The sequence below is a fragment of the Triticum aestivum genome, chromosome 2A, assembly GCF_018294505.1.
Source record: "Triticum aestivum cultivar Chinese Spring chromosome 2A, IWGSC CS RefSeq v2.1, whole genome shotgun sequence".
NCBI classification, from domain to species: Eukaryota; Viridiplantae; Streptophyta; class Magnoliopsida; order Poales; family Poaceae; genus Triticum; species Triticum aestivum.
Window position 1 is genome coordinate 449,122,705 of NC_057797.1, and position 15,736 is coordinate 449,138,440.

Sequence of the window (15,736 nt, forward strand, 5' to 3'; positions counted from 1 at the left end):
GCGATGAAATTCGTGCCACGCGTATATAATTACACACTGAAAATACCATGGACATAGGCGGGGGCACGATCAGGGCACGTCCCGCAATGCGGCTTAACCGCCCTAGGGGTTGTATACCTTTATCATTTCTTTTCTTTTTTAGGGCCTAACTCTCTGGAAGCCCTTTCTGGCAGTACGATTGCCGGACACATTACGGGAAGGAACAACCAAGGTAGCAAGAAGCTAAGATGTACACGGGAACCCCCAGATGGTCTCTAATAATAATACCCGCTTTCTACTATCCATACGCAGCTTACCCTTGGATAGGACATTTCGAATAGTCCTACTTTCTGCTTATTGCACTACCTGTACCAGTACGCTTCGACGTATTATTCAAATAACAATGCATAGCATTAGTCTATTATTGCATTATTCATTCTTTTTTTTCCTTTTTATCCATTTACGACAATCCGCACCCGTAAATTCGGGCACGGTCAGTACGCCAGGGGCTTTCGTTTACCCCATAATACGACGCGAGAATTCCGAACACTTTCGACAGTGTGGCACCCCGAACTTATAGCATTATATGCATCAGCTCCGAGTCATGTCTTGGGTCAATAGTTGGGTTTGCCCGGCTCCCATGCTTTGGTACCTTACATTCCGCTATATAGGCTAAGGTAGCGGTGGGAGAACTACTGCGATTATGTCTCGGTTCTTCCGGACGAGCACCTCAGTAGAGAAAGCCGAAAACTGACTATCATGATAAGGCGAGAGACTGGTTGCTGTTCGAGAGGTCTCAAGTCCGTAAAGACTTTTCCCGCTTCGGGCGAGGAGTCGGCCTTGTCTGGCTTAGGCATGTATAGGGCCCCAAATTCGGCCTTCCGAATACTAGGGGCTTCGCCAAAATTTAAAATTGTAGACTTCTATGGCTAAGTGAGAGTGATAAAGCCCTATAGTCTGATTGCCTGGTTCGTTGCGCTGAACACCTCCCTCGAAGGACCCAAAATTGGGGTAAAGAGTGCTCAGGTTTATCTCGAACACCCCAGTACTAGTTACATGGGGGCAGAAGCTGATGACTGGCCAACTCTCAGATTTTGTAAACGGCCGCACAGAAGGTAATATTTTAAATTAAAAAAGCATTGCATAGCTTAGATGAACTTCTTTCACATTACAGGATCACATGAGCATGTTCATTCAAAAATTACATCCCTAGCACATTCATCCGCCACAAGGCGGGAACCCTTCAGGACACTCTCATAATACATCTCGGGGCAGCGAAGCTCCTTGCCCTCTGGTGGCCCCTCCTTCACCAGCTTCACGGCATCCAGTTTCGCCCAGTGCACCTTCGCCCGGGAAAAAGCCCTGCGCGCACCCTCGATGCAGACAGACCGCTTTATGACTTCAAGCTGTGGGCAGGCATCGACGAGCCGCCTCACCAGACCAAAGTAGCTACCGGACAGGGGCTCGCCAGGCCACATCCGGACTATAAGGCCCCTCATGGCTTGTTCGGACGCCTTGTGAAGCTCGACCAACTGCTTCAGCTTGTCGGATTTCGGGTTCTGGCAGACCCTTGAGGTTCGAACACTGGGGTGCGCATGGAGATTTCGCCTTCTACCTACCTGCACCCCTCCGCCTCGCTAAGATCTAAGCTATGGAAAGAACAGCACAAGAGACACAGGGTTTATACTGGTTCGGGCCACCGTTGTGGTGTAATACCCTACTCCAGTGTGTGGTGTGGTGGATTGCCTCTTGGGCTGATGATGATGAGCAATACAAGGAAGAACAGCCTCGCGAGGGTCTGTTCTTGGCTGAGGGGATGAACTGCTAGGAGGAGTTCGGTCACCCTTCTCTCTCTCTCTTCTTGATTCTCTCTCCTATTTTCTCCCCTCTCTAATTCCGTTTTCCATCCCCCCTCTCCCCTGGGGATGGCTAGTCCTATTTATAGGCAAAGGCCCTGGGCCTCTTCCCAAATATTGAGCGGGAAGGGCGCCAACAATTGGCCATTTTGAAGGGGAACATCTGGTACACTTATCCTGACTAAAGTTGGTCCTCGCCTGCCAAAGGCTCTGGTGGTGACGCTGGCTTGGGCTCCACAATGACTTCCTCCCTGCCATTGGACTGGTCTTGGTCTCGTTGCACCGAAACGGGTGCCTTTGCTTGATGCTCTCGCCTGCGCTTGCTCCCTTTGCACCAAAGAGGAAAGGAGGACACTGCGCAGGCTGGAGCCCGCCTGGCACCCTTGGTCGTCAAGGCTTGCGTCACGGGCACCTCGTGAGGTACCCCGCCTTGATCTCTTCGCCTTCTCGCGAGCCAGCCTGATGTGGCCATGCCTGAGGAAGCTTCGTGTCGTCCGCCCCGCGAGGCTTGGCCCCTCGCGAGGGTCTTGGGTCTATGTTGATGAAGATGGGCCATTCTGGGCCCTCCTTTGAGCCACGCCGCAGGCCGCAGGCAGGCAAGTCTGGGGACCCTCGTTCCCAGAACGCCGACAGTAGCCCCCGGGCCCAAGGCGCGCCCGGACTTGGCCGTGCAAGGAGGCGAAAGGGCAAGGGCGAAGTGCCGCGGGCCCTAACAGCCTGCGGCCTTGGGCGCCACGTGGCGGTTGATTGGACGTGAGCGTCTCCACTTCCCCACGGCGCCTCGGCAACTGCACGGATTGGACAAGTCCCTGCATGCAAAGCGGGTCATGATTACCTGCGATCGTGGAGGTCGGCGGTTGGCCTTCGCCGGCCATGCATGAGTACGGAACGGCGCGCGCCCTTCCAGTCCATCCCTTCTTGCTTCTCCTTCTTCCCGGTCCTTGCTCCGTCTTGCTGCGATGGCTCCGATCCGCCAGTTCTCGACGACAGAGAAGGGAAAGGCTCCCTGAGAGGAACCAGACCCGCTCCCGCCGAAGAAACGGCTCGCCCTCCGCGGCCGGGACGAGGGGGCCCATCTGGTGGTGTCGAGGTCCTGGTGCGAGCGGCCACCACCGGGGTTCCCGCTTCCCTTGTACGCTCACATCGAGGGCTCTTAAGGAGTCGATGCCGATCGCCACGGGCGGCGCCGCCGTCGGCGCCGACGGGTCATGAAGGTGTGGGTCGTCCCCCCTGGGGTCCACACCGAGGGCTCCTCCCAAGAGTTCGTGCTCCACGCCGCCATGCCTCCTCAGTCTTGGATTCACTCTCCTCCCTTCTTCGCCTCCATCATCCCGCAGGGAGAACTCCTGGAGGTTTGGCTGCAGCATGCCGGCTGCAGCACCCTCGCGACCGAGGCAGAGGTCGTGGTCGTTGCCCCGGGCGAGGTCTTCATGACTCGAGGCTGGAGCGAAGTCGCCCGGGTTTGCAGGACAAGAGGCGCCTTCGCGATCCACTTGGAGTACGATGGTGCTTCGGTGATGTTCTTCAAGGTCTTCGATGCGAACGGGCGCCGGCTGGAGTGCTGCCCCAGGAGAGGTGGTCGGGACCCTACTGCGACGAGGACTGGGCCCGCCGACCGCTCCCTTGGCAGCTCCTCAGGCGGCGGAGGCGGCGGAGGTTCCGGCGACTCCGGCGAGCTCTTCGCGACTCCGGAGACGAGCAACGACAGCTACGAGCCCCTGAGCCGGCGCCGCTCATGGAGCAGGGCGGGCTCATCAGGCTGTCGCCGACTCTGATCTTGATGGGGTTGGTGCCGGTGCTTGACGGCCCACTGTTGATGATAGCGTCTTTTGCAGGGGCGCATGCAGTTAGCGTCCTTTTAGGATCTGTTCCCTACGAGGAATCACAGACGCGTCCCGTGGGGGCTTGTAAGGTGCTGGAGGACGAGCTGCAAGGCCTGCGGGACCAGCTCGCGAAAGAGGCCCACTTTCGCCAAGAGCAGGAAGAAGGCGTGAAGGCTCGCGAGGCGGCCTTCAAGGAGAGGGAGGTCAAGCTCAGGAGGCGCCGTGACCGCCTAGGTGCGCTGGAGCAGGAGTTGGGGGCGAGGAAGGTCGAGCTGGACGACAAGGCCCAGGTTCTTGTCGAGGACCGCGTGGCCTTCGCGGAGATGGAGGCGAAGGCTCGCTCCTCGCTGAGGACGCTTTACGACAACGGCCTGGAGAGCCCACTGGCTAGCGCCGAGGACGGCCCCGCCAAGCTGCTTCCCTTCCTGGTTCACGCTCTTGAAGATGTCACCCTTGGCCTTGGCCCCACGGCCGAGGCCAAGGCGCGTGTCCTGTCTTCTGCAGCGCTGACGTGGGTCCTCACCCACATCTACCTTCGCGATCCCGGCGTCAACCTCGACAGCCCGCTGGAGCCAGTAAGCGGCGAGCGTGCCGCTGCCGCTGCCGAGGCCGTGAAGGGTCATGCGGAGGCTCTGCTAGGGAAGTTCCGGGCCTTCAGCACCAAGCCGAAGCAAGGTGCTGCCGACCCCGCTGCTCCATAAGGCGAACCCACTCCGCGCTGCTCCACCACCGACAAGTGACTCCGTTGTGGCTCATGTCCTGCCTTTAATTCCTGCACATGTATCATGCCTCGGGGAGGCGTTTAAACTTGCGTTTGGCATTGAGATAAAAGTGTGGACTGTAATATTTGCTTTTGAATTCCTTGAAATTTACGCTTTTCCTTCCTACTTGCTTATGTTCTACGCCGACAGAGCCCGTCCTCGCGCATACCTCAGCCGCCGTTAGCCCCGACCGGAAACCAGGACGGGACCAAGGAGTGAGGGGCTACATGACAAGTTAGGCTCCTGAGTCGCGATGCTCCGGAGTCCCCCTTGGCGCACGAACAACAAGTAGGGAGGTGTGATGTGGGTGGATCTACCGTTCTACGTCTGCAGAGCCCGGCCGCGCGCATACCTCAACCGTCGTTAGCCTTTCGGAACTAAGGAGTGAGGGGCTATGTGACCAGTTAGGCTCCTGAGTCGCAATGCTCAGGTGTCCCCCTTGACGCTCAAACGGCCTTCGTACCTTGGCTCTGCTCGGGGAGAGACGCGCGACGAACCAGGCCCGGGAGGGCCTGGCTGGGCGGCATGCATCTGGGCGTGACCCAGGCGCAGCCCCCGTGCCCAGCCCCCTAGCGCGGCACTCCCGAGGGGAGGCGTTACGGTGAGGCTAGACACTAAGCTCTGGGCTCCCTGAGGTTGATGCGGCCCGGGGGCCACCCTCAGTTGTTTATCACCAGCGCGGAGCATAGCGCTTCCGTATGTGTACGGGCATAGCCGCTCCTCGGCAGTGTCGTCAGCCAGCGTGGAGCATGGTGCTTCCACTGGTACGTGGGAGGGGGCTCCCCTCTGGGAGGAGCCCCCGGGGCGTGTACAGCCCCGCCCTGACACGTGGCTGGCACGGTAGGGCCTGGCGAGGTGTATCTGGGCACCCATGAGCCAGTGCGGGACTCACCGGGCCCTACCTCTAGGCGGGTTGCGCCTGGCACTGGGCCTTATCTTGTGATGTGTACCTGCAAATTTGGTTAGATGCCGGCACTCTACATCCTCGGGTCCCGTCCCTCGAGCTGGTCTCAGCCATCGCTAGTATGCCAGGTCGCGATGTCGTGGACAAGGCCAGAGGGTGAGGGCTGGAGAGCCAGTAAGAGCCCTGAGTCGCGATGCTCAGGTACCCCCCCCTTTAACTTGCAAGTGGTCGGCATGGAGAAGAAGAGGTGCCGTGGACCGGCATCAAATAATCAAGCATGGTGGGTCAAACGCATAGCCGGAAGTAAACGCAAAAGGGATACATGCCGTTGGGTCTGGCCCGAGCGACTTGGGGATGATGCAGCCCGAGGGGCGCCCCCAACAAAGTAAGCTAACAACATGAAATAAAAGGGATACATGCCGCAGGGACGGACCCACGCGGCCTGGGAATAATGCAGACCTGGTGGGCGCTCCCAGCTGGAAATGAAACTTGAAAGATGTCACCTGTTGATGTTGAGGACGAAGGAGTGTTGGTGTAGCAGACTCGGTAGGCTGCGGAAGCCGATCCTCACGAGCCCCCAGGCCCAGGGGCCTCGGGAGGCTCCGGAGGCACTGGTGGCTCCTCACGGACCATCTCCATCTCCGCCAGGGCTGCGGAACTCCTGGCCTCTTGAGCCTCCATGATACCCCTCATGAGGCGCTGGTACGTGGCAGCCGCATTCGGCAAGCCGTAAGGCATGCGAACGTAGCTATGGGGTGGACCTTCGCAGCGCCCCACTCGCGAGGGCCAGAGGTGCTCCAGAGAGGCGACTCGATTGAGCCCTGGTATGTCAATGCAGACGCGCAGCCCACCATCCTCGCCTGGATGGGGAGCCAGAGCTAGTAGGCGATGGCCGCCTTTCATGACTCTTGACTCATGTAGCTCCTGAATGGCCTTGCTGACGAACTCCTGAGGGTCTAGCTCTCCTTGCCTTACTCCTTCTTAAGGGAAACGTGCTTCGAAACACGCCTCCATGTGGTGCCCAAGCGCCTCCCTCGTGACCTTAGCCAGGTCGGTGGCCCTCCAGGGGAGAGCCCCCGAGCCCTGCCTGAGGAGGGCGCCGGGCGCGCTTTCCTATGCGATGGAAGGAGGTTCCCCCTGGGCAGGCGCGGGCCCTGAGGGGCCTGCCTCCTGAGGGGCCGGGCCGGACGATGTCTTCTTCTTCTTGGGGGTGGTCTCGGGAAGCCTCCTGCTTCCGCGATCCAGGTCTTCCAGTGACGCGGCCTGAAAGGCTCGTTCCAGGGAACACACCGCGCCCTTCTCTTCACAGGGCACCGTGATGACTCCGCCACTTCCTGGCATCTTGAGGACGTTGTAGCCGTGGTGAGTTACGGCCATGAACTTGGCCACCGCTAGGTACCCAAGGATGGCGTTGTACGGCAGGCGAATGTGAGCGACGTCGAAGTCGATGAGCTCGGTGCGGTAGTTGTCGCGTGCCCCGAAGGTGACAGGGAGGCGGACCTGCCCAATCGGGACCGTGGAGCCGTCGGCGACTCTGGAGAAAGGCTTGGTTGGCTGAAGCTGGCTGTAGGGCACTTGGAGATTGTTGAATGTTTCCACGGATAGGACGTTGAGCCCTGCCCCGCCATCGATGAGGGTCCTGGTGACCACCACATTGCTGATGATTGGGGAACAAAGCATCGGGAGGACTCCGGCTGTAGCCGCACACTTGAGCTGATCTGTTGAGTTGGACGTGATGGCGCACGGCGACCACCTGAGAGGGCGCGTGGCTTCGAGCTTGGGGAGGACTGCATTCACTTCGCGGGCGAACTGCTTGAAGATGCGTTGAGAGGCTGGGGCTTGAGCCCCGCCCAGGATGTAGGCGATCGCGTGCGGCTCCTGGAAGCCCCCAGCCCCCTCGTCCTGATGGCGGTCCTCGTTTCTCCTTGGCTGCAGCGGCAGCGGAGGGAGGCCTGCATTGCCTTGTGGGCGATCCTCGCGAGGCTGATCCCTCCAGTCTCCCTCGCGAGGCGGGTCTTGCCAGCGATCCTCGCGAGGTTGATCGCGCCACCCTTGGCGCGAGCCGCGGTCTTCCCAGCGTCCTGCGTTCCTTCCTCCTCCTCGACCGTAGCCCCGGTCACCGCAGTCGGGACGACAGCCGATCCTTCCTTCTCGCACGGCTCGGAGCTCTTGACATTCGTTGGTGTTGTGGGTGTGGAGGTCGTGGTACACACAGTACCGACTGCCCTTGGAAGATTCAGGCTGATCTCTGCCCCACTTGGTGTCTGGTTCTGCCGCGAGCACGGCAGCCCCCTTGCGCTTCACATCCTTGGCCTTGGGCTTCTTCTCTTCTGGGTCTGCGGCAGGCAGATCGAGGAGGGAGATATGCCCTTCCTCAGCCCTGGCGCACTTGGTTGCCAAGTTGAACAGCTCCAAGGAAGTGCACAGGTCTTCATGGAGCGCCAGCTCCTCCTTCATCTTGACATCGCGCATGCCGTCGAAGAAGGCTGAGATGATGGCCTCCTCGGTCACCTTGGGAATCTTGAGGCGTGCGTTGTTGAAGCGCTGGATGTACTTCTGCAGGGTCTCTCCGGGTTGTTGCTTGATGCAGTGCATGTCGCTCACGGCGGGTGGCCGGTCGCGAGTACCTTGGAAGTTGGCGATGAAGCGGGTGCGCATCTCGTCCCAGGAGGAGATCGTGCCTGGAGCCAGGTTCAGGAGCCAGGGGCGGGCCCCGTCCTTGAGCGCCATGGGAAACCAGTTCGCCATGACCTTCTCGTCTCCATTGGCAGCTTCGATGCCCAGCTCATAGAGCTGGAGGAACTCCACAGGGTCGGCCGTGCCGTTGTAACGAGGAGGCAGGTCTGGCTTGAACTTGCCGGGCCACGCGACGCTGCGTAGCTCGGTGGTGAAGGCACGGCAGCCTGCTGTGGCCACGGGAGGCCTTGGGTGGCGGAGAGCTTGGTCTTGCATGTCCCCACGCGCTGCAGCTAGGAGCAGCACGGGTTCTTGACGTGCGGGAGCAGGAGCATGGTCACGACGTGCTGGAGCAGGGAGCACCCGGGCAGCTTCTTGCGGGCGAGGGACTTCTTGGCAGCTTTGCTCTTGCCATGTTGGCACCTGACAGAGCGGGTTCCGCCTAGGGGCACGTGCCTTGGATCCATGGCGCCTTCTTGAGGAGGAGGCGCTGGGGCGCCGCCGGAGCATCGTCGCCCGCGTGGGGCGGGGTGCGGTGCAGCGGAACGGACGGCGCAGGAGAGCCCCCTACGGTGCGGACGAGCTCGGCGACGCGGTCGAGCCATTCTTCATAGACGTCGTCAACGGGACAGTAGCGCAGAAGCTCGTTTGCCGCGATGAGCACAGCTCGAGCCTCCATGGGTGCGCGGAGCGCGCGGGACGAAGAACCAGCTGGGTGAGCGAGGGAGTAGCGGTGCGGCCGTCTTGCCGCACAGACGGATGCTGAGACGACGCTTGCTGCTCGTCCCCCGCCGGGCCGGTGGCGGAGTTGACAGCAGGTGAGGGGGAACAGCGAAGACACCCACCGACAGGAGCCGTCTGGGCGACGCGGGAAGCGAGAGCGGCCCGACGCTCGGCGCGGGCCCGACGAGCGTCAGACATGGACGCGATGGTCGGAGGAGAACGGGTGGTGGAAGACGAATTCCGGCGCACCCCTACCTGGCGCGCCAAATGTTGGATTTCGGGTTCCGGCAGACCCTTGAGGTTCGAAGACTGGGGTGCGCGCGTAGATTTCGCCTTCTACCTACCTGCACACCTCCGCCTCGCTAAGATCTAAGCTATGGAAAGAACAACACAAGAGACACAGGGTTTATACTGGTTCGGGCCACCGTTGTGGTGTAATACCCAACTCCAGTGTGTGGTGTGGTGGATTGCCTCTTGGGCTGATGATGATGAGCAATACAAGGAAGAACAGCCTCGCAAGGGTCTATTCTTGGCTGAGGGGATGAACTGCTAGGAGGAGTTCGGTCACCCTTCTCTCTCTCTCTCTTATTGATTCTCTCTCCGATTTTCTTCCCTCTCCGATTCCGTTTTCCATCCCCCCTCTCCCCTGGGGATGGCTAGTCCTATTTATAGGCAAAGGCCCTGGGCCTCTTCCCAAATATTGAGCGGGAAGGGCGCCAACAAATGGCCATTTTGAAAGGGAACATCTGGTACACTTATCCTGACTAAAGTTGGTCCTCGCCTGCCAAAGGCTCTGGTGGTGACGCTGGCTTGGGCTCCACAATGACTTCCTCCCTGCCGTTGGACTGGTCTTGGTCTCGTTGCACCGAAACGGGTGCCTTTGCTTGATGCTCTCGCCTGCGCTTGCTCCCTTTGCACCAAAGAGGAAAGGAGGACACTGCGCGGGCTGGCGCCCGCCTGGCACCCTTGGTCGTCATGGCTTGCGTCACGGGCACCTCATGAGGTACCCCGCCTTGATCTCTCCGCCTTCTCGGAGGCAGCCTGATGAGGCCGTGCCTGAGGAAGCTCCGTGTCGTCCGCTCGGCGAGGCTTGGCCCCTCGCGAGGGTCTTGGGTCTGTGTTGATGAAGATGGGCCGTGCTGGGCCCCCCTTTGAGCCACGCCGCAGGCCGCAGGCAGGCAAGTCTGGGGACCCCCGTTCCCAGAACGCCGACACAGCTGGTCGCTCAAGGGCACAGGGTGTTCGGTCCCAGTATACTGAGACCAGAACAACTTCTCCGTCGAGCTCCCCTCCTCAGCTCGGTAAAACTCCGTGGCATCCAGTACACTGCAGGGAAGATCTGCAAACGCTCTTGGAGAGCTCCTATGCATAATGAATGCCTTACCTGCCACTATCTTCTTCGCCGCATCAATCTCCTGGAGGGCCTTGTGGGCTTCAGCCTTGGCGCTCCGGGCGCTTTCGAGCGCCTTCTCAAGCTCGGACTCTCGAGCCTTAGAGTCAAGCTCCAAGGACTCGTGTTTCTTGGCGAGAGCCTCGAGCTCTTGCTGCACCTCGCCCACTGGGCTTCTTGTTTCTCCCGCTCAATGCGCTCCTTGGCCGCTTTGTCTTCGGCCTCGGACAGCGCCTTCTTCAGGGTCACCACTTCGGTCGTGGCCCTTGGAAAATTCATGATGATCCTATTAATTTACAACCGAACTTCTTTTATTTTATATAGACAAGCTATTGCTTACCTTTGCTCTCCTCGAGCTGCCTCTTGGTAAGGCCAAGCTCGTTCTCGGACCGCTCCAGGTCCTGCTTCAGCGCAGAGACCTTCGTAGTACGTGCGGCAGCGGCTAGCAGTGAAGCCTGCACATACACATAGATATATTCTGATTAGACTCCTAAGTCATCATTTGATCCTCTATTTGGCCTTTCTGCTCGAACGTCGAACATAGCATCAGGGGCTACTATCTATGCGGTAATATTTTCTTATATTTTGATTGCTTACCTCAAACCCTGTTAGGAGGCTGGCGCAAGCTTCAGTCAGTCCGTTTTGGCGGATTGAACTTTCTCGATCACCGCACTCATAATAGTACGGTGCTCTTCGTCGATGGAAGCGCCGCGAAGCGCTTCTAGCAAGTTGTCCGGTGCCTCTGGATAGACAGAGGACACCAGCACGGGTGGCTTTCCCCCCTTAACGGGGTTCGCCCGCCGGAGTCCGGGACCACCGAAGATTTCGGTGCAGTGTTCGGCTGGGGGCCGAACCTGGAGCCCATGGGAGTCCAGCTCCCTTTGCGCCCAGTGTCCGGAAGGTCGCCTCGAGGCGCCCCCAAGACTTCCTCCCCTTGGCCTGGTGCCTGTTGAGACAACACCTCGACGTTGTCCACAGGGCAAGGGGTGGAGGCGGTCGGAAGAGAACCGCTGTTCATATCCGACGAGTCCAACGAACCGCTCGACGAAGATACATCAAGATGAGCTCGGGACGAACTGCATAATCATGTTCGGCATGAGGAGAAGCAGTGCAGTAAAACATACTATGAATTACTATGGTGTCCGGATACTTACGACTTCACCAGGCGCTTGACCCTGGGTAGCCACTCGTCGCCGCTGTAGGCGGCCGTCGTGGAGCAGTCTGGAGGGAGGGTCCTGCCCTTCTTGGACCCTTCGGCCTCCCCGGTTGGGTCGGCCTTCCTTTTCTTGTATCCCCCGGCTGGGGGAGAACTTTCCTCTTCCTCCTCCTCGGTTTCATGGGAGGAGGGCGCATCGGAGTTATCGGACGATGAGTCCGACACAACCTTGTGCCGGAGACCCTTTCGGGTCCCCGCAGCCTTCTTCTTGGCCTTCTTCACCAGCACCTCATAAGGTGCCAGAACCAGCATCTCCGTCAGGAGAGCATCTCCAGGATCTTCCGGCAGGGGGCGAGGCAATCTATCTGCTCCGCTGTCTTCACCCAGTCCTGTTAAAGGCAAGGAAGGCTTAGATCCTGCACATGATTAAACTAGGGCAAATGGATAGCATGTGAAATATAAAAAACTTACTGGATTGGCGCGGCGCTTTGCGCTGAGTCCGCGGTCCTCGGTGAAGGAAGGAGGTACCTCGGCACCCTTGAACAACACCCTCCAGACGTCCTCATGCATCGTGCCATAGAGCTCTCGCAGCGTCTGGTGCTTGGCCAGGTCAAACTCCCACAAGTTGAATACCCGTTGTTGACACGGGAGAATCCGGCGGAAGAGCATGACCTGGACCATGTTGACGAGCTTGATTTTCTTGCTCATCATGTTCTTGATACAGGTCTGGAGTACGGTCAGCTCTACCGAGGAACCCCAGGATAGGCCCTTCTCTTTCCAGGAGGTGAGCCGTCTGGGGATTCCAGATCGGAATTCGGGGGCCGCCACCCAATTGGTATCGCGCGGCTCGGTGATGTAGAACCACCCCGATTGCCACCCCTTTATGGTCTCCACATAGGAGCCTTCGAGCCAGGTGACATTAGGCATCTTGCCCACCATGGCGCCTCCGCACCCCACTTGCTGGCCAACCACAACCTTCGGTTTGACATTGAAGATCCTCAGCCACAGGCTGAAATGGGGCTTGATGCGGAGGAAGGCCTCGCACACGACGATAAACGCCAAGATGTTGAGGATGAAATTGGGGGCCAGATCATGAAAATCCAGCCCGTAGTAGAACATGATCCCACGGACAAACGGGTGGAGAGGAAATCCCAGTCCGCGGACAAAGTGGGTAACAAAAACTACCCTCTCATAGGGTTCGTGCATTGGGATGATCTGCCCTGCATCTGGCAGCCGGTGCGCGATATCCTCGGCCAGATATATGGCTTCCCGTAACTTTATGATGTTATCCTTCGTGACGGAGGAGTCCATACACTTTCCTCCTGCTCCGGACATGCTTGGAGTGGTTTGAGAAGAAGAACGTGAGCTTGGGCGCTAGAGCTCGAGTGTGCGCGAGAATGGATAAGGGAGGAGGTAGAAGGCATGGGCAAAAGGGGGTAAATCCTTGTCCCTTTATAAGGGCGAAAGAGGTGATGCGTCTCCCCACTTGCCTGGTAAAACCTCTTATTCCCCAGGCGCCATAATTGATGTCGCGGTTGGGTTACCCACGTCCGTATTGATGAGAATCCCGTAATAAGGGGGACATGATCTCTGCTTTGATAAGACGTGTCAAGAAAACCGCCCCATGTTATGTGCGGTGCTGGTTGAGAAAAACGGTTCGAATAATGACCGAGCCATGACATGACGTCGTGCTGTCAGAACGCGTCAGCAAATTAGGTTTGTGGAAATATTATTCTCTCAACGGTAGTATGTGGAATAATGACCGAGCCGGACACTATTCCGGTGTTCAAAATCTTCTATGGAGTATTCGGAGGAGGAACCCGCCTTGCAATGCCGAAGACAATACTTCACGCCGGACTCATCGTCATTGAAGCCTGGTTTAGGGGCTACTGAGGGAGTCCTGGATTAGGGGGTCTCCGGACAGCCGGACTATATCCTTTGGCCGGACTGTTGGGCTATGAAGATACAATATTGAAGACTTTGTCCCATGTCCAGATGGGACTTTCCTTGGCATGGAAGGCAAGCTAGGCAATACGGATATGTAGATCTCCTCCCTTGTAACCGACTATGTGTAACCCTAGCCCCCTCCGGTGTCTATATAAAATGGAGTGTTTAGTCCGTAGGACAACATACAATCATACCATAGGCTAGCTTCTAGGGTTTAGCCTCTACGATGTCATGGTAGATCAACTCTTGTAATACTCATATCATCAAGAACAATCAAGCAAGACGTAGGGTATTACCTCCATCAAGAGGGCCCGAACCTGGGTAAACATTGTGTCCCTTGCCTCCTGTTACCATCCGCCTTAGACGCACAGTTCGGGAGCCCCTACCCGAGATCCACCGGCTTTGACACCGACAGTCGCCGCGTTCAAGGGCACCAATAATGGAATCACGTCATCTCGCATTGTGTGAGGGCGTGAGGAGAATACGGTGGCCCTAGTGGCTTCTTGGGGAGCATTGTGTGTCACATCCCTAGCTTCTGGTGCTGCCTGGTGTTTGCATCATGTTTAAATTTTGAAACTTGAACTGAGGAAATTTGGAAGCCTCAAAACCCTAAATAAAAGAAGGGTAAAAACCCTAAAATCTCATTCATTGTTCCAAAATGCTCTTCTTAGATGTTTAATATTTTTGGCAAGGGTTTTGATCCAAACCAAAAATAATGAACATTTTAAAAGGATTTATTTTTGGGACTTTGAATTTAAATCATTAGCTATTTGAATTTGAATTATATTCATATAATTAGAATATAATTTCAAATACCCCTGAAATATTTTATGAGCTTTTGGAAAAGTCCATCTAGCAAAATAAAAATATTCAGAGGAGTTTTTGGCATTGTCTGAATTATTTTTAAATTCAAAACAGTGGCAAAACAAATTTAAAAAAAATAGAAAACAGAACAGAAATATAAAACAGAGCACTTACCTGGCGCTCACCTCGCAGCCCACCTGGTGGCCAACAGGACCGACCCAGCGCGGCCCAGCCCACCTCCTCCTGTCGTCTTCCCCGCGCCAGTAGGCAGCGCGCGTGGCCGACGGGCGCCGACGCTGCCTCGGCCACCTCCTGCTTCCCCGGCCACCTCCTGCTTCCACCGCGACGCCACGGCCCTTCTAGCATCGCCACGCAACCCCTGGCTCCCTCTCTCACTCTCCTCGCTCCTCCCTCCCCCTCCTCTGTTTCTCGCACGCAGCCACCGAGCGGAGCTCGTCGCCGCCGTCCACTGCCACCACGGCCACCGGGCCTCCCTCGCTTCCCCGACTTGCCCACAAGCTCCGCCACTCCGTCCTCGACCCACCTCACCGAGCCACGCCCCTCCAGAAGCCCCCGAACGACCTCACCGGGCTCGTCTTCTACCTCGGACCCGCCGGCCATCACCGTCAAATTCGTCAGCTCCGGACCGTCCCCGACCTCGGCGAGCGTTCCGTCGTCATCGCCGTGAGCCCCTGCTCCAAACCCCTCTTCCTCCCCTTGCGTTTGTGCACTCTAGCCGCCGTTTCCACCTCACCCGAGAACTCCCCGCCGCCGGACATGGCACCGTCGTGGCTAGAGCCACAAAGGCTCGAAGCCAACCTCACTTTTGTGCTCAGTGCAGCACCAGGAGCTCGTAGCCACCACCCGCTCCTCCTCTAGTGCACCGTAGCCCCTTCTCCCCTCCCCGCCGAACTCCGGCCGCCGCAAAAGCTGCCGTTGTCGTCGATTTAGCCCACTCCATCGCGAGTTATTGCCTCCGTTGGATGCGCAAGACTCCTAGCTTTCCGTAGCCGCAAACCGCATCCAAAACCACCGCCCGAAGCTCAAATCCGAGCCGCGCCACTGTCTCGGGCCTCGCCGGCGTCGAGTCACCGGCGGGATTGACCCCGCTGACTCAGTTGACCACGGGTGGGCCCAGTTTGACCCCTTGGGTCAATGACAGGTGGGGCCCAGCTCTGTTAGTTAATTAGGATTAGTACTAATTGAATTAGTTAAACTAATTACCCCTGCTGACACTGACAGTGGGCCCCGTGGCTATTAATTTGATTAGTTAGAATTAATTAACTCTGTTAGTCACCTGAGTCACTGACCAGTGGGCCCCACTGGTCAGGTTTGACCCGGACCAGCCCCTGTTGACCTGCTGACGTCATGCCAACGTCATGCTGACGCAGTAAATGTTTTATGGAGTTTTAAATAAATCAAAAATGATTTATTTAATTCCAGAAAATTGTATAAACTTCTAAAATTCATAGAAATTCAACCGTAACTCCAAATGAAATAAATTATATATGAAAAATGATCAGAAAAATCCAATCTATCCATCTGTACTATTTTCATGCATGTTAGAACAACTTATAGCTGCTATTTAGCACAAATCATATAAATGACATTTGAATTTCACATATGGAGTTTGGTTTTGAACTTAGGGTTCAAACCAACTTCATTTAACTTTGTTGCTAGCTGCATTAGCTCAAACCACAGCATATTGCCATGTCAC